The sequence below is a fragment of the Rousettus aegyptiacus genome, unplaced genomic scaffold (genome assembly GCF_014176215.1).
Source record: "Rousettus aegyptiacus isolate mRouAeg1 unplaced genomic scaffold, mRouAeg1.p scaffold_m13_p_14, whole genome shotgun sequence".
Lineage (NCBI taxonomy): Eukaryota > Metazoa > Chordata > Mammalia > Chiroptera > Pteropodidae > Rousettus > Rousettus aegyptiacus.
Genome location: NW_023416289.1, coordinates 21,586,372 through 21,605,179, shown reverse-complemented (window position 1 = coordinate 21,605,179; position 18,808 = coordinate 21,586,372). Strand labels below are relative to the sequence as shown.

At 40.1% G+C, this 18,808-nt stretch overlaps 1 protein-coding gene across 1 annotated transcript in view; it reads left to right on the top strand.

Moving 5' to 3' along the window:
* ADAMTS18 (ADAM metallopeptidase with thrombospondin type 1 motif 18) overlaps nt 1–18,808 on the top strand; it is a 350,660-nt gene that overhangs the window by 40,677 nt on the left and 291,175 nt on the right. Inside the window, exons 5-6 of the mRNA XM_036231505.1 lie at nt 915–1,026; nt 2,055–2,266. The gene's annotated coding sequence lies outside the window, so the exon portion shown is untranslated. The remainder of the gene's footprint in view (nt 1–914; nt 1,027–2,054; nt 2,267–18,808) is intronic.

The following is an 18,808-nucleotide window of genomic DNA, read 5'->3' as shown; positions in this document are numbered from 1 at the left end:
AGGCCAAAAGGTTAGGGATTTCCTGAGTCTGGGAGTGAGAATGAGGAGCAACTGCAAACTGGCATGACAGATTTCTTCGGGGTGACAGAAATGTCCTAAAACTGAACTGTGGTGACGGTGGCATAATTCTGAAGATTTACTAAAAATTATTGAACTGTACACTTAAATGAATTTTATGGTATGTGAATTATACCTTTAAAGAACTTTTCAAAAAAGGATCAATAGCCTGCTAAAGTTTCTGTTTAGATTAGTTAGATTATCTGAAATGTCAGTTTCATCATTAACAGCTATAAAAGCCATCTCGGCTGTACACCCTTTTAAATATAACCTTCAAAGCTGTTTCATTCTTTGGCTTGAAAAAGAAAAGAACACAATACTTAAAAGATGGCTCAGGGATTTAATGAAGTCATTGAAGCTAAAACTTTCTTCCATGTTAGTTAAAATGCAAAGATCTGTCAATTATAGATGTTTTCCAGTGGATCTGAACTTTTTGTCAGCATTTCAGGTTCTGTGGTATTTTTTGGGTGTATGATGTAGGAATTAGTGCTGAAAGAGCTTTTCCATAATTGTGCTATATCCAAGGCAGGCCCTGGAAAAATGGCATTGCTCAACCAACAGCCACGAATGAGCCAAGACGAGACTTATTTTTTTGACTATGTATCACATTAACACTTCACATCTTTTCACATCTCTTTTGAGGACCTCTGGGCCAAAAGTTATGGGAAACATTTGAAGAAATCTAGTTTCCTCAAATTCCAGCTTTGCATATTAAGCCAACTTTTCTTGGATAAAGACTGAAGAGTCAGTAGAGAAATTTAAGTCTAGGAGAGGAATCGATAAGATTAGCACAGCATGTTCTCAAGAATCGAGGCAGGCATCACCTGAAGTCACTGACTTGGATTTTCGTCTCCTAGGAGAGCCGGGTTCTGTGCTCTGTTTGTATCCACTTCCAAGCAGGAGCTGGTCTCGGACAGGCTTGTGTTCGAGTTCTGGTTCCACTACCTCTCACTGTCAATGCGACTTTTCGTAAGTAACTGCATCTTTTTAATCCTCAGTTTTTCCATCAGTAAAATGGAAATAATAACTGTCTCTGCTCTAGAAGGTTGTGATAAGGAATTAACAAAGTAATTCATGTTGTATATTGGTTTAATATGATTTCAAATCTGCATCTTTATGACTTAAGTGAAGAGGTTTTAATCCACTTATTTATGACAAAGACAAAAAAGAAAGTTGCTTTGATATAAGAATGAAAGTGCACCAGGATGTCATCGTTCTACATCTGTTGTCACTGAGAAGCACTCAGCAGCCCAGATGCTGAGGGTGCCCGCTGGGGCTCGTAGATACGAATATGTGGAGAAGTAGCTGTGGAAAGGGGACGCCGAGACTATAAACACACGACCGAGACTTCGTGAGGACATTTGAGAGTTTCAGTTTGGGCAAGGCGACTCTTTGCTAACCTAAAAAGTTTCCAAAGAGCTTTGGGGCATTTAGCTCCAACCATGGCCAGGGTGACTCTTTCTTTGGTCAGTGATGGTGAAAAGCCCCACAGTGGCCCCACAGAGTCAGCATTTTTGTTCCCTAGCAATGTGCTATAGCAACAGGGGCTTTTACTTTAGCGCCGTCTCTCCCTAGTGCTTCCGCCTGTGAAAAGCTACAGCTCTCCCTCTCATTTCCCCTTGCCTGGAACATTAGTGTGATTAATGTGGCATTTTTTTTGGAGTAAGTTATTTCTTTATTTGGCTTAATAAGAGATATTATCCTGTATATTATTGGCCTGTGGAAGTATTTTAATTCCCACAGTGAATCTGTACTAGAATAAATTGCTGGTAAAGACAGAATCAGCCAGCCTCTGCCTCCCATAAAACAATTTATATAGAGAATCTGGCCTAAATTAGGTGCCCTAAAACATAGGCTATTAGTAAGAGTGTTACCCTATCTCGTAGAACCTTCTATCAGAGGTAGGCCCACTGTTTTATAATTATAGATTTGAAATATCTAGAATGTGTCAAAATGTGAATTCTTTGAGGACGGATATTGTCCTCTGTGTTTTTCAGCATGACGCACAGCACCAAGCACATTCTACTTGGTTCAAAAGTATTATTCTACAAATTATGATGAATGGTGCCTTGTTTTATCAGCGAGGGAGACAAGCTCAGAGACAGTGAACAGTTTCTGCAGGTCGCATAAATGGTCGGTGGAAGTGCTATGATGGAAGCTCCTGGTCATTGGTCTGGTGCAACTGGCCCATCGAGCAACTTGGAGTGAGGTTTGTACTGAGGAAAAGCCAAGGAGCACAGGGGAAGATGCATGAAATCTCTACCAGCTGCAGCTCAGGGGTAACTCATGTTTTTTAGCTGGACTTCATAGTCAGTTGTCTGAATTACTATCTCCCAAGCACTTTTTACTACCTTCCCAAAGCCCACTTTTCACTGTGCCTGCCCAGTGAAACCTCAACTCTAGGTCAGTGTTGAATTTGTTTTATTTCCAGGCTTCTGAGCTCTGTGGTAGAAAACCGTGTAACTGAACATGATGCCATTGTCATAAATTTAAGGATTCCAGTGCTTAATGAAGTTCCTGGGATGGACACAGTAGACACTTGGTATACCTTTATTGAGACAGGATGTAAGTGAGTGAATGAATGAACAATTTTGGGCCAAATAGGGACCCATAGTTGTCTTTAGTCAACTCTTCACTCATCTCCAAAATCCTTGGAGGCAGAAACGTAGAGCAGCTGTGAGCTCCCTCTTTGAGGTTCAAATCCCAACTCCATCATTCCCCAGAAACATCTCTCTGTGGCTTTGGAACTTCATCTGGAAAGTGTGGTTGGTGGGAGAATTAAGGGAATTAATTCATGTAAAGTGATTTGCACATTGCCTAGCACATCAGTGACTATTAGCTTATTATTATTACTATAACTGCAGCCAACACCAACTTCTGATTCTGACTTAGGAGGAAGATCAATCTTGCCCTCTGCTTGAAGGAGACTTGGAGTCATCATGTGTGAATGATCTTACATTCTAACTCCCACTCCCAGATTATAAACTGGGGAGTTACATGTTCCAGTGTGCATGTTAGCAAGATAGCAATTTCAAGAGAATTATTTTAGGATAGGTCAGAGTGTAGTATTATAGAAATTTCGAGGAGAAATAAAATCTGGGGTCATTCAGGACAGTGCCTTCACCATACGGCTGGGGAATTTGAGACTCTGTTGTGTGAGCCTCAAATGGGCTTTTCTTTTTATAACACACGTGCCTGACTTAAGCTTTAATTGTGAGGCATTCAAGACTAGATAAAAAAACAGACTCACCCCTCCTTTGTTTTAGAGATCTTGTTGGATTTTAATAACTGGCCATTTTGGCTGCTCAATTTTTTTCTCTCGCCACGAATTCCCACTATTATGTTTTAAATTCACCAATAAAGAAAGAGTGAGCCCAAGAAACCCTAGGCTCCACATTTGACCCCATAAAAGCAGAACCTCAGGCCCACTCTCTTTTTCTACTCGTGACCTCATAGTGTGGTGCTGGGCTTGCCATGTAATTTCTAGAACTTGCAAGTAAAAAATCTTTTTTTTTTCTTCAAAGTTTTCTGATGGTTACTGCTGAGGGTGTCTTGCAATCATAATAAGAAACCACAAGGGCTGACCCGGCCACAGCTCTGGTTATCAATAGGCTGAGACCGGCACAGAACAAATCCGTCTGTGAAGCGACTTCCAGACTGACACTGGGGCCCACGCGTACTGACTCCCAACGCGGAGTATTTCTCCTGCTGTCATCTCTAGGCACACAGACAGTCACTTGTTCTGTGCTTTAATCTGCCCTGATGCTGTCTGTAAACCCATGCCATCTTCTCCCCTTGTTTATTCCTAACAGGAGAGAGTTAGGGTGCATTGTGCGATCCTGCCCTCTGCTGGGTAATGCACGTATTGACTCATATGGAAGCGCCTAAGTCCACCTGGTACTCTCACTGAGGGGGTTTCCTCTCTAAGGAGAAAAGGCACATCCTTGGGTACCTCGGAGTGTGTGTGTAGTGGCGGGATGGGAAGTGTAGTGCTTTTAATAAAGGAGCAGGGGCTGAGCCGTGGGAGTGTTAGTGTTTTTTTTTTCGAGAGGATATTGGAGACGCCACTACTGCAGCCTCGTAATCACCACTCTCTTACAAGGTCTCAAACTCACAGAATGTTGCCCAGAGGTGTTTTTTGCAGGAGTCCTGGTCCTTTCTAGCTTGTAAGTCTTTGAACACTTAGAAATCTGTTCACAAAGACTTGGAAGAACAGATACAAAGATAAAGAAGATATAAAAATTTTTTACTAAGCATAGTCAGTTTAAAAAAAAAAAGAGCATAGGATTAGGCCGTGACTGAATGTGGCTCTGAGTGTGCCCGCTATTATGTCAAAGCTGAGAGTGATAGGTTCTCCACGAACCCTGTGAATCTCCATTGTATCGTCTACCTTGTTTACAAAGTTCATCTTTCTTGCAAGGCTGCAAGTTCCACGAGGACTGAGCCTCTGTCTGCCTTATCCATTGCTGCCATATCCCTAGAATCTACCAACAGTGCTTTGTATAAATGAAGTGCTCAGTAATTAGTTATTTCCTGACCAACTAAAAACTCTGTGGACCACCTCTAAGTCTCATTGGTAGTTTACAGGTGAAAAGTTCCTCTATTTTTGGAATAAGTACCCACACTATGAGTCATGATACTGCAATTGCTTAGTCTTTTAGACTATGTTTATTACCACAACCCAAGGAATCCACTAAAAATGTGAATTGATCTTAACATAGTCAGTGTATTTGTCAATACAAAAGATGTGCTTTTATTAACTATGTTTTGATATTGGGTCTGGCTCTTACTGGCTATGAGGATTTGGGCAAATTATTTACAACTGTGAACTTCTGTTTCGCATCTGTTAAATGGAGACATAAATAGTATTTCATAGGGTGTTTTTGGAAAGAATAAATGAATTAATGTGTTTACTTTAGTTGGCACCATAGCTAATACATGGAAAATGCTTAGTAAATGTTATTTTACTAACATTTACAGGAGGAAGAGGAAGAGTTACAGTCATTTCAGGTGCAATCGATAGTTCCATACTCCTCGCTGTGCTAACTGCCAGGCACAACGGTTGTTAAAGTTCGTTAATTAAATTAGCATTACTTTTATATATAGATAAACCAAATTTAAGGTTTTAACTTCTCAGATTATCTAGTTGGAGAAATGACTTACAAATAGCATCTCTCCCCTAATTTTGTCCCTCCCCTAAAACTGCCCTCCCAGGTTGCTTCACCTGCTCTTTCATTCATGTTCCTCTTCTCCTCTCTCTGTTCCCTTCCTGTCTCAATCGCTGAGTTAATGAGATAGAAGAATTAATTGCATGCACTAGTGTTTGGAGGGTGTTGTGGTTTGTCTTTCTAATTAGGTGTATAGCCTATTCAGTTTTCTCTAATAAATCTCTTAACCTAAAATTGAGTAAGTAGTCTCCATTTTGGTAACTCCTCTAGCAGTTTGGTAGCCATTAAAAAAAAATAGTATTTCTTTTTTTGTTGTTATTGTTTCCCAAAAGTAATACATTCTCATCGTAGAGAAATTGGATAGTATAGAAAAGCGGGAAAGGAAAAAAGTTACAATTTACCCCACCACTCACGGTTAACTACTCTGTTGTCACAGCCTTCATATTTTATAAACCTCTGATCATTAAAGTCACTCTGCTTTGTAACTTGCTTTTCTCACTTTTTATTGTAACTCTTCTTCCGTAACATTAAAAATCAAATTTTAGAAGAATATTTAAAGGCTGCACAATATTGACTTGCATGGACCCACCATAATACAGTCAAACAGAATTTCCTGTTGTGGGACATTAGGTGATTCCAAAATATACGACATGATGATGAATGTTGTGTGAAACCTCTTGGATGCTAAATCTCTGCCCATGTTCTTAATACTTTCATTGGGTTTAGCAGTGAAGTTGCTGGCTTAAAAGGTATAGTCAACGTTTGTGAGGATAATTTTCTCAATACCACACAAGGTCTAATTCTCAGAACAGGGTCACAAATATCCACCAAAGTTTAAAATGGTGAATGATAAAGAAAGGTCTTGCACCAGACTATGAATTCTGGGCTTCTTTAACTTCTTGGAGTCTTTCTCTTGGTGCATTTATCCAGTCACTCCCTGCTCCTCCCCTGGGGAGCGGTAGCTAGCCTGGGCCATTGACATGGTGGTGTGCTGGTAAATGTTTAACAGCTGGCTCTCCAGAGGGTGAGGGAAGCCCTGCGTTATATTTGCCAATTTCTGTGGTGTAAGCACTCCCACCATGGCCTGTGTCTAGCTACCAACATGGTATCACTGAATGTGAAGTTGGGAAGAAAAGTCCACGACTGGTTCTTAAGAGCTAGAATGAGCCAGCTCCAGCACGTCGCCGTGGGAATCGGTGGGTAGCCACCAACAAAGCCACTTGTTTTCCCACCTCTCCCTCTCCCCCAAGGGAGCTGTGAAGTCCAAAGAGGCAAGACCCTCTTTCATTCCTCTTTACCTTTGGTCTCTGTTAGAGCCTTGAGAAGGACCAATTATGGTTTCAGGTGCAAAAGAAACCACCTCACGGTGTGTGCTCCCCTCCACTGCCCCCCTACCCCCTGCAAATAGTTTCCATCTAGTTGTAGAGACTTTATGCTTCAACGAGGTACACATTTTTTTTTCATAATTACTGGTAAATAGTTTAACATGTAAACATCTAATTGTGGTAGTGATAACTGAAATTGTCTTATATTAAAATGAAAATGACTACTATAAGATTCTTGTTTAGATTGTGGTCAACAGAAAATAATGGTGTCAGTTGTCAGAAACATCCTTTTGCATGAATTACTTCATTATACAACTTAAAAAATTAAAATACAAAGAGGTCCCTTAGCATGTGGAATTACATTTCACTTATTTTTGCAAATATTTCCTGAGCATCCCTATATGTGTAAAGGTTCATGTTAGGATACAAACTGGCAAATAAAAAGTGCCATAGAATAAGCATTTCCGGGTGCCAAGAACTGTGCTGAACAATTTACATATATTATCCATGGAGTTCGGTCTTTATAATGAGTCTGCATGGGAGATTATTTTCATCCTCATCACACAAAAAGGGAAACAGATGTTTAGAACCAAACCCATCTCACCGATTATGAACTCCAGGTCTTTCTTCTGAGTCTCTCTGTCTTAGTCTGCTGGGGCTAAGATTGAGTGGCTTAAACAACAAAAATGTACTGTCTCATAGTTTTGGAGGCTGGAAGTCCCAGATCAAGGTCTGGCAGGATTTGTTTCTGGTGAGGACTTTTTTCCTGGCTTGTAGGTGGACATCTTCTCACTATGTCTTCACTTGGCAGATAGGGAGGGAGGAAGTAATGGAAGGAGAGAGAGAGAGAGGGAGAGGGAGGGGGAGGGGGAGGGGCAGGGGGAGGGGGAGGGGGACGGGGAGGGGGAGAGATCTTGGGTCTCTGTTCCTGTTTTTCTAAGGCCATCAATCTTATCAGATTAGGGTCTTAACAGTATTACATCATTTAACCTTAATTACCTCCTAAAGATTCTATCTTCAAATTTAATCACATTGGGAGTTAGGGCTTCAACGCATGAACTTTGGGGGGACAAAATTTAGTCCATAGCACCCTCTAACATGCCTCTTTCCCTTTAACAGTTCTGAATAGATATAAAATTTTGAAGGCATGAAAATGATCATTGCAAACCAGTTTCTGTGCCCATAGTCATCATCCCATGTGGTATATACAGTTAAAAAAGGTAGACTTTAATCAAATGTTTATGAGTAGCAATAAAAACAAAGTACTGATTTACACTCCAGCATAGAATGAATTTTGGATACACTGTACTAAGTGAAAGAGGTCAGACTCAAAAGCCTACGTAAGGTAAGATTCCATTTGCATGACATTCTGGAGGAAGTTAAACTGTAGGGACAGAAAACAGATCAGTGGTTTGTTGATCTTTTGGAAGTGGGAGTTGGGGATGGTTTCAAAGGAGCATAAGAGACTTTGGGGGATGATGGAACTGTTTTATACTTTGAGTGTGATGGTGGTTATACAATTGTATGCATTTGTCAAAACCAACAGAACTCTGCCATGAAAAGTTTCTTTTAATTATATGTAAATGTTACCTGGGGAATGTCTGGGACCTCTGTCATCGTTGTAATATCTTGAGAAGTCTGGGGTTTATGGCTGTCCATCCAGGCTCTATTCATCTTTCTCCTTGCCTGTATGTTAGAAACATTCTTTATACACAATTTATTTCTCAGAAAACATAAGTTTTACTTTTACACTTATCAGTGACTTTATGCGTCTTTATTGATTTCTCAGTCTGGGAAACAGTCCTTTGAGATCAATTTAGTTATCCTCAATTTCCTGATTAAGAAACCGAGTCTCATGCTTTCTTCAAATAACTTGCCTGTGCTCACACAGGTAGTAAAATGGTAGAGCAGCATTTCTGTCCTGGTATGGCTAATATGATAGATGTTTGGTTATGGCTTCTGATTAATTTGTCTAAAGCTAGATATTTCCAAGCTTTCATTTAATGACTCAGTGTCAATTAGAATACTACTTATCGGCAACCCCAACTCAGGAAGCTTAAACCACAGGAGAATTTACTGGCTTATGAATTTCAAAGTCCAAAGATATGGTGGGCTTTAGGTAAGGTTCATTCCACGGACTTGACAATGTCATTATGGACCAATTTCTTTTCATCTTGCCACTCTAGTTTATATGTAATATAGGCTGTTAATCTGGTGTCTTTATTCCAAGAATGAATATTTTTGCAATGCCAAGAGAATGACCAATATCACCGAAAGCTTCTTTCTCCGAGGGCCCCACATCTTCCTTCACATCTTACTCAATCACATGCCCAGCTCTGGAATAATTATTGTGGACACTAGGTTGGATGGGTTGATTGGCTTAAGCCAATCCCAAACTAAACCGCAAGGCTGGGAAATACAATTCTGTTCAAAAGGGAAGATTGGGATAGGATGCTGGGGAAACTTCCAAAATATCTGCTACAGTCTTCAAGTCTGACCAAAAAGCTAACTCACTGGCCAAAAATATGTTTCCTATTATCTATGTATGTATTGTCAACATGTTGTATTTGTGAAGGCTCAGACGGGATGGGAAGGTGTCTTGTCTAACACAAGGATCTGTGGCTGCTTTCTGGAGTAGCACCCCGAGCTCGCTGCAATGTCAGCACTTTTTCGGTTATGATGGAGGCGAAAGGGCTGGAAAGTGGCTTTTAGCATGTGACTGCATTTGGGGGTTTTAGGAGCCTTTAAAAAAAACTTGAAGCAGCATTATAAGTTGCCAGATCTCTCTTTTCCTTCTAAATCCATAAGCATCTGAATCCTTCCGTGGATATTATTCTGGTGAGAGTGGAGAGAAGAAATTTGTGGTCATTTTTATATAGTAATCAGAATAAACATTTATTTAGTGTTTTGTGCAGCATATATTTATGGGATTTATAAGCAAATAAAATGTGGAGGTGGACAAGTACTGAGTTAAAGATGTGGTCTTCTTAAAATACATTCCATTATCCAAAAATCTCCATTTGGTATGCATCCTAGATCCAGATGGTACTTTGATCTTCCATGCTGAATCTGTGACAAAGACAGTTAATTGTCCCCTAATACCTGTTCTTCCACTTTTTTACAGTAACAATAATAGACTATATGATAACAGAATGAAAAGCAACAATTCTCGGTCTCCTGTAAGACTACACATGACTGTGAGACCAAATTCTGTCCAATAGGATGTAAGTAGAAGTGGCGTGCACAATGCCTAGCAAGCGTCCTTGAGGGGAGGGTGTGCTGCTTTCCTTCCTCGTGGCTGGAATGTGGACAAGCGCTGGGGTCACCATCTTGGATCAGAAGATGAGAACTGTGTGCCGAGATTGCTGGAGTACCAGATAGAGAGAATCAGGTTCTTGGTGAGATGGCGTAGTTATCCACGGTGAGAACGGTGCCTGGGGCCTGGTGCATGCTGAACAAATGGCTATCGTACCAGCAGCCATGGACTGCCTGTGTTTATGTGGAAGTGAAAAAAACTATCATGTTCATGCCATTCCGATGTTATTTTTCTATCGCTTGCAGCTTGAATGTAGTAATAATAATAGCTATTGGTTACACTCGTGCCTGGCACACAGTGAGGCTTCTGAACCAGAAGCTTAGACTAGGCTAATCTTCACAACAAACTCATGAGGGTTATTCATTTTTTTTTTTTTTTTTTACTCATTTTACAGGCAAGGAAAGTAAATCTGAAGTCAAACATGTCCTAAGATGTGAGATGGGCTTTGACCCGAGGCAGTCTGACTGCAGGATCCCAGCCCTTAATCTCCATGTTGCCTTTAGTTAGCACACGTTTCACCCAGCAGACCGTGATGGAGGAAGCCATGGAGAAGGAATTCAGGTCTAGCACAGCACACCGAGGAAATTATTAGGTTGTAGCTTCTTTCAAAAATTGCTTCTGATGAATCTAATGCAAATAATCTGAACCACATGGATTAAATTGCCATTAAAATGTATACACGGGTTTAAAAGCTGAGAGCAAAGCGTGTGGCCAAATAGATAGTGTGTTTTCTTGAGCTTGGAAGGTCGGATAATTGGACCGAAGTGTCATATGGTCCAAGAACATAGAGGTTTCATCTAGTTCTAATCAATTGGGTTTTGTGGTGCTTTTGGAGGATGTTTGGCCAAATTACAGATGAGTCGGAGCCTTGGCCCAGACCTTCTCTCAAGCTCCTGAGGGCAAGTGTGTCTTCAGCGTTTCAAAATTTAATTTATTGTTGTAACCTGAGCAATCTACTTTTTTTGTCAATAGAATATTTTTCTTGTTTCTACTCCAGGATTTTACTTAAAAATCTTTTATGAGCCTTTCTAAGCTGGGGCAAACAGTCTTGAATCAGATAAAACTGGATTCATACACACGTTCAAGGCAACAGAGGCCTTGAAAAATTCTATACTGACTCAGATTGGGCTTTGTAAGTTTGCTTATTCATTCATTCAATTATTCATAAGCAGGCATTCGGTAAATGCTGTCTATTAATGATGTGACTTTGGACAAGTTACTTAACATACATTACCACTAATTTTTACAACAAATCTCAAAAAGATTGAAGCTACTTAGCTCATAGTAAGTGACTGAAAAGGGTAGTTATAATTATTATCACTATTTTCAAGGTCCCATGCTACGCAAGGAGAACATTAGCATAGAGTTAGAAAATGTAGGACAAATGTGCCATCCTCTCTCTTAACCTTGACAAGTATGGATGTTCATTCATTGATTCAAATGTCAAACAAATGTTTATTCAACACTTATTATTAGCCAGATCCTATGTTAAGTACTGAGTACAAAATAGTTAAATAGATACATATTCCAGTTTCAAGGCAGAGCTGCACAGTCCAATATGATCTATAATGTGAGCCACATACAAAATTTAGATTTTTCTAGGGAGCACATTAGAAAGTAAAAAGAAACAAGTTAATTTCATGAACGTATTAATTCAGTAAACCTCTTGTTAATATATTTTATTCCCATTGTCTCTAAATTATTATCATTTCAGCATATATGCAATATAAAATTATTAGTAAGATATCATACATTATTTTTTCATATTGAATCTTCAAAATCTAGTGCAGTTTTTAGACCTATAGCACATTTCAATTCGGATGCTACATTTCTGGAAATACTTAATCTGTATTTAGAGTTTATAAAATGTACAATTGAAAAGTAGATTCACATACCGAGTTGTTCCAAGCTTTTAAAATTCCCATTAAGCAAATCAAGTATCCGCTTATAAATTTAAACTAATTAGATTAAATTGAATTTAAAATCCAGTTCTTTCATAACACTAGCCACATTTCAAGAGCTTAGCAGCCACATAGGAACAATGGTCCATTGCAGATCTAGAGAGGGCAGCGGCTATTAAATATTTGTAGAAAGAATAGTTCAGTTAGAAATGTGGTAAGTATTTCAAAGATGTGGAACGTAGTACAATAAGCATGCCTAACAGGAGGCTCAACACCTGGCTGGGGAGCTCAGAATGCATTCTTTGAAGAAAAAATGTTTAGACTGAAATCTGAAAGAAGATCAGGAGTTTTTCAGATGAAGGAGGTCCAGTGAAAAGATCATGTGCAAAGGTCCTGTGACATAAGGGGTCATGGAATTTAAGAGCTAACAATAAAAAGCAAACAGTTAAAAGAAAAAAAGAGTGTGGGTGAGATAAGGCTAGCAGGATTCAGGCCACGCAAGGACTAAAAGACCTAAGTCCTTACCATGTCATTGGAAAGCCTTTGAAGGGATTTAAGTAAAGGAGTCCTGTGACTAGACTTGCATTTTTTGAAAAAATAACTTTTTCTTCTTACTGTGTGCTCTCTAAGTCCTTAGTACAGTGCTACAGAATCCACAAGTGTGAGAAGAAACCCATTTCCATTTTAGGATTAGGAGGTTTCGCTTATAACAGAACTCAGATGTAAAATGGTGGTTGCCTGCCCCTTAGGAGCCGGATATGATCAGTCTAACCCCTTCCCTCCTGGTCTCGTGGAAAATGAGATTGAGATTCCCTCCTCAAAAATTCCCTTGGGGGCTTATGACCTAAAGGGTATTCACAGCTGTATGACAGAATTATACCATAGAATTATAGCAGACAGGAGGTGACCAGATGTGGGACCCAACTATCTGTGGTGATTGGCTGCTTTTAGCTGTGAGACTTTAGGCAAATTGTTGAACTATTGAGTGACTCAGTTTCCCTATCAGGTAAATGAGGGGAATAATTCTCACCTTGTGTAATGGTTGTGAGAAGCGAGATAACAAATAGTGTCTGGTGCCTGATTGGTGCTGAACAAATGTAGTTCACAGCCTTCTCCAAGACCCCTTCGGGAAGAGCCCCTGTGCTTGCTCCTTTATCACATTTAATCTAATAGGAGAGTTGGACAAAACGGTCATTTCCTGTTAACTTTTCCACACGTTTCTTAAAAAGTATTATGTCTAGCCCTGTGCCTGATACATGGTAAATTCTCAATGATATTTACTGAATAATATTTAGCAAGAACTATACACATGGAGAGGAGGTACTGACATCTCAGCTGGGATAAACTTGTGAGTAAAGGTATTGAGAAGTGAAATCAGAAGCCTGAAGTTTATTATCGTTAACCACATTGTTGCTTTTCATCTCAAACTGTACCAAAAACTCCCCGCTCCCTGCCAAGTGTTTAATAGTCTGAAAGCAACGCAAAGGCAAGGACTATGCATTTTACATCAATACATTTTACAATTTAATATAAATCACTCAAAGATTTTATTAAAATGCAGATTCTGATTCAGCAGTTCTGTGGTGGGGCCTGAGACCACGCTCGGAGTAGGAAGGGGCTGCGTCTTCCTATTAATAATCAACACATCCAGAGCAGGATTCCCCCGGTACTTTACTAATTTATTCACTTATGTACTTATGCATTTTAATTATTCTTAAAAATTGACTTTATTTTTTAGAGTAGTTTTAGGTTCACAGCGAAGTTGGGCAGAAAGTACAGAGATTTCCCATTCACCCCCTGCTGCCTGTTTGCAGTCTCTCCCATATCGACATTGCTCACCAGAGTGGGACATGTGTTGCAGGTGATGAACCTACAGTGACATCATCACCCAAAGTTCATAGTTTACATGAGGGTTCACTCTTGGTGTTGTGCATTCTGTGATTTGGACAAATGTTTAATGACATGCATCATCATTATAGCATCATACAGAATAGTTTCACAGCCATAAAGATCCTCTATGCTGAGAGTTCCCAATCCCTGGGCTGTGGACTGGTACCAGTCTGTGACCTATTAGGAACCGGGCCGCACAGCAGGAGATGGATGAGCAATGGGCAAGCCAGCGAAGCTGCATCCGTATTTGCAGCTGCTCCCCAGCACTAGCATCACCGCCTCAGCTCCTCCTCAGATCCTCAGGTGTTAGATTCTCATAGGCGCACCAGTCACTGGTGCCAAAAAGATGGGGACCACTGCTTCCATGCTTTGTATATTCATCCCTCTTCCCCTCTAACCACTTGCAAACAATGATTTTTCCCCCTTGTCTCCACAGTTTGCCTTTTCCAAAATGTCATATATTTGGAATCACACAGTATAAAGTCTTTTCAGATTGACTTCTTTCACTTTGTAATATGCATTTAAGTTTCTTTCATGTATTTTTTGTGGTTTGGTAGTTCATTTCTTTTTAGTTGAAAAATATTCCATGATCTGGATGACCTACGGTGTGTATACTTTTCTATTTACCTACAGAAGGGCATCTTGGTTGAATTTCAAGTGATATCAAGTAATATTTATTTTCTAATGATCTTAGTTGGAAAAATAAAAAAGAATATACAGGCCAGGGACTGCACATTGTTGGCAATTTACTTGTTTTGTTTCGTTTGTAATGCCATTTTTAACTGAAATTCTTTGTGCTTCCAGCTCTGAATGATTTACAAGTCTCAGGAAAAGGTCCACTAGGGGGAGACGTTTAGTAGCGTTGGGGCTCTCCTGTTCAGCCAGAGTGTGTTTTTTCCCTTTGAAAAGTTGCCTCCTCAATAAACAAGATATCGCTCGCGAAATTCAACACCCCCATGTCAGATGGTTTGATGTGCCTGTCTCCAGGGTTTTCCTGCGGCAAGTGTGAAAGAATGCTCCGCAGGAGTGTGGCGGGGCCCCGGAAGGCTGATGCATCCATACCCCTGCAAAGCCCCGTGAGCGACCGAGCAACCGAGCGACCGTGTCTGCAAGCGAGCGGGAGCCCAGGCGTTTAAAAACATTATGGCTGAGATTGTTTACTCTAAAGAGTGAACCAAATTCCCGGATTGTTTAGAATAAGGAGTTGGTTAGGAGATTGCACTGGGCCCCCAGGGGCTTGCAGGGCTCTGCGCACACACGCAGCAGCTGTCCTCAGCACTGGTTAGGGACAGAAACCCTGCAGGTGCTGAGAAACTGCTCCCTGGGCAGGACAAGGTGCCCCGTGCTTCTGGTCTGGTACCTGTCCAAGGAGTAGGCATGGTTACTCACTGTAGGCTTTTGGTTAGCTGCCTGGTATACTTTTAGTGATGTAATGAGTGCTATGTTTCCTAAGAAGAAGTTTGTCCTGGTACCAGAAATTCCACTATTGATGAATTAGGTGTTGGAACCCCTGGCCCAATAGCCGTCGTTTGTAGACCCTTTCCTCAATTCCTGCTGTGACCGTGTGCCGTATTTCTTTAGTTTCCTTTTTAAAAATTTTCTTTATTTAAGTAATTGTATCTTAAGACAAGCTGTGTAGCTATTATAAGTGGAAAATCAGTACGACTTGCCATCAAGAGAAAGTATGTGTGTAAAAATAAATTCAACACACAACAATAGTACTTAATTTTAGCTAGATACTGTGGCCCCCTGAAGATTTTGAGCTTGAGACCTGTTCCCTGTTAAACAAGAGGATTAGAAAGTGCTAGAAAGAGGATTTAAAGATATTTTATTTGAGATTTTCTTTTCTTGACAAAATAATCAAGAGGCCCGAAGGGGAACGGCTTCTTCCCCATGTGATTCAGAGTTATTTAATGTTTTGTCTGCAGGCAGCTAGTCATTCTGTAATCTACCTAAAACCACCTAATATACCACCAGTGGGACTCCTCTAACACTCTCGGAAACAGCTTTAGATTAAAGTGATGGAAGCATCACCTACTAGCAAGATCTCCTTCTTTGTCTAGAGGTGTGAAGCTGCTTCATTCAAGAGGAGGGAAGCTACAGAAGCTGTTTGTGATGTGAAAAATAACAGACAAACTAGAATCTAAGAGCACCCCCACCACCTGGCTAGCAGGTGGCATTTCTTTCTTGATTTTAATGTCTCAGAATAAAACTAATTGAACTAGTTTCTGAGAACTTTGACTTCTCCCTTTTTATCACATCCCACATTTTCAACTTGCCACTTATAGGTTTTGCATCCCAGGTAGTGCTGCCTTAGTCTAAACCTTCATGCACTATTGCCTGAACTTGATAATACTTTCCTGCTGCTGCCTCTTTACCCTTCAATCCATCATCTAGATAAAAGTGATCTTCTAAAAACAATACAATTTTTACTGTAGTCGTGTCCTGCTTAAAGATTCCTAAGTAACTTGCCCAAGGCCACACAATTTGTCAGCGGCAGAGCAGGGATCCAAATTCAGTTGTCCAGTTCCAAAGGCCATAGTTTTATGACTGTATCAGTCTTTTTTTGACAAAGATATAAGTTAAACAACTGACCTTCTTCTGCAAAAAGTATTTTGTGGGCTCTAAGAACCCAAATATATTCAACATTTCCCAAATGTAAACATGGCTATTAACCAGTTAACATTTATTAAGCATTAAATAAACCTGGATTTTTTTTTTTGGTTGAAGTCGTAGAAACACACTTAAGTTGGCTCAAATACTGTTATATCAGTTGTGTGCTCTGTCTAACTGAAAAGTTTGGGAGGTAGGGCTAGCTTCCGGCATGGCTGAATCCAGGAATCAGATCTCTAGAGCTCGGCCACTGTCTTTCTCAGCTCTGCTTGTATCTGTGATGCTCTGTTCTAGAGCAGTTCTCCCTCTTATGGTGAAAGGATGGCTGGTGAATTCCCTAGCCCCAGCAACCTACACAGAAAGACCACACACTTCCTTGAATTGTACTTGCAAAAGTTCCAGGACTGAGTTTCATTGGCCAAGCTTGGGTCATGTGACAATCATATACCAATCATTGTGTCAGGGAAATGGATTACACTGATTGGCACAACATATCATGTGTCCGCATCTGGAATCAGGGAGTGGATTTAGCCCAGTCTGAAATAAATGGACATAGACTGGAGGGAGATAGTTCCTAAAGGGAAATCGAGACACAATTATAAGGAAAGAATGAGGAGAAGAGGGGAATAAATGCTGGACAGGCAAAAGCAACAGGTGCTGCTTTTACCTAATCTGTGCTTATGATTGGTTGTAGATTGTGTGGGATGAAAAGGCGTGGTTTTGCTCTCAGAGAAGTAGTAATCAGGTAGGCCTTCTACCCTGGTGTCACACCATGAATATGTTTTACTACATGGTGGAAGGGACTTTGCAAGTGCAATTAAGACAAATATTCAGTCGATAGTCAGTAGTTGAGCAATTCTCAGTCACTGAGTCACCTAGAAACGTCTCCCTACATCTCTTTCCTGAAAGTTTCCCTAAAAAGGGGTGTAGATGAGAAGGAAATAGTGGCATAGCAAGTGTGGTTAAGTGACCACCAACTTCAGAATCGCCTGGGTGTTTAATAAAAACCATAGAACCCTTTTGAATCCGAAGCCAGTTGAGACTTAGAAATCTGCATTTTTTAAATATTTATTTTTATTTATTTTTATTATGGTGACATTGGTTAATGAAATCCAGTAGGTTTCAGGTGTACAATTCAACAGTAAGGCATATATATATATATATACACACACACACACACACACACACACACATACATACAATGCAATATATATATATATATTGCATTGTATGTTCACCACCCATAGTTAGATTTCTTTCTGTCACCATATATTCAACATATTTGACCCTTTTTCCCCATCTACCTCTCCTCTCCCCCTCCACCCTACTCTCTGGTAGCCAGTAGTCTATTGTCCATGCCCATGAATCTCTGTTTGTTTGCCCTGTTTGTTTGTTGCTTTTAGATTTATATCCTACATATAAGTGATATCATGTGGTTTTCAACTTTTTCTGTCTACCTCACTTCGTTTAGCATGATTATCTCATTTTAAGGTAACCTTCCCAGGTTGACTTTTAGGCACATTTAACTTTGATAACAACCGGCTTGTGAAGTCAGTGGAACAGAAGCTTAGGAATGTAGGATTGGCCAGAATATTCAACATTTAGAAATTTGAGCTTCTGCTCAAAAGTTCTTTTGCTTCCCTTTCCTCAAACTTTCCACTTATCTGCTTACTTTGATATTGATTGCATGTTTCAAAGTGCGCAGACGGGCCAGCAGAAGTGTTAGAGGTGAGACTGGTATGTGGCAGAGCTATTTAAAGTAGATACATGACGGTGGTTGGTGAAAAAAACTCTTTGAATTCTGGACTTTTCCCATCTCAAGCTCTGCTTCAGCATTTTAGAACAAGAGTTCTGAGTTTGTGGTCCATGGATAATTTTAGAGTGTTTACAGAGCTTCTGGAGGCTAGACTTTAAACTTTGTGTTAAAAACATATATATGAATTTTCCGTGGGATTTTCTAGGCTTTAGCATTATCTCAAGGTGGTTTCTGATCCTGAAAAATATCAAATACCACCACTCTGAAGACTCGTTTTCTCAGGCACCAAGGTCTGCTCACGAAGATTCCTTAGAAAGAGCTTGGACAAACTCTGCTTCTAGTTTCAACTTGGAGTCCATTGGAACTCTGAGAGCCCCAGCTGCCAGCCCAGCACCTTTCCTGTGTCTTGGGATTATAGAAATATGAAAGGAATTTGTTTTGCTGAGTAATTTTAAGTAACTTGAGCTGTGCATTTGGGGGAAAGAGAAAAATCTATCAAGCAGTCCTATGCCCTCTGGCACAGACATGTGTCCAACCCAGATGCCCCCCAAATTGGAATCACTATTACCTTAAGAACAATGGGTGGTCCAGGAAGTTGTATGCCTGATTTTAGAAAGCAGACTCATCACGGGGGCTATCTTTAACAGAACTCTTTGTTGAACAATGGTTTTTACCCCAGAATGTGATCACAGCTGTTTTATTTTAGCTAATGCAGCAATTCATGCAATTAAATCCATATTCCTCTGTGGCTATTTATTTTCATGAAGTAGTTCTCAGTGTAT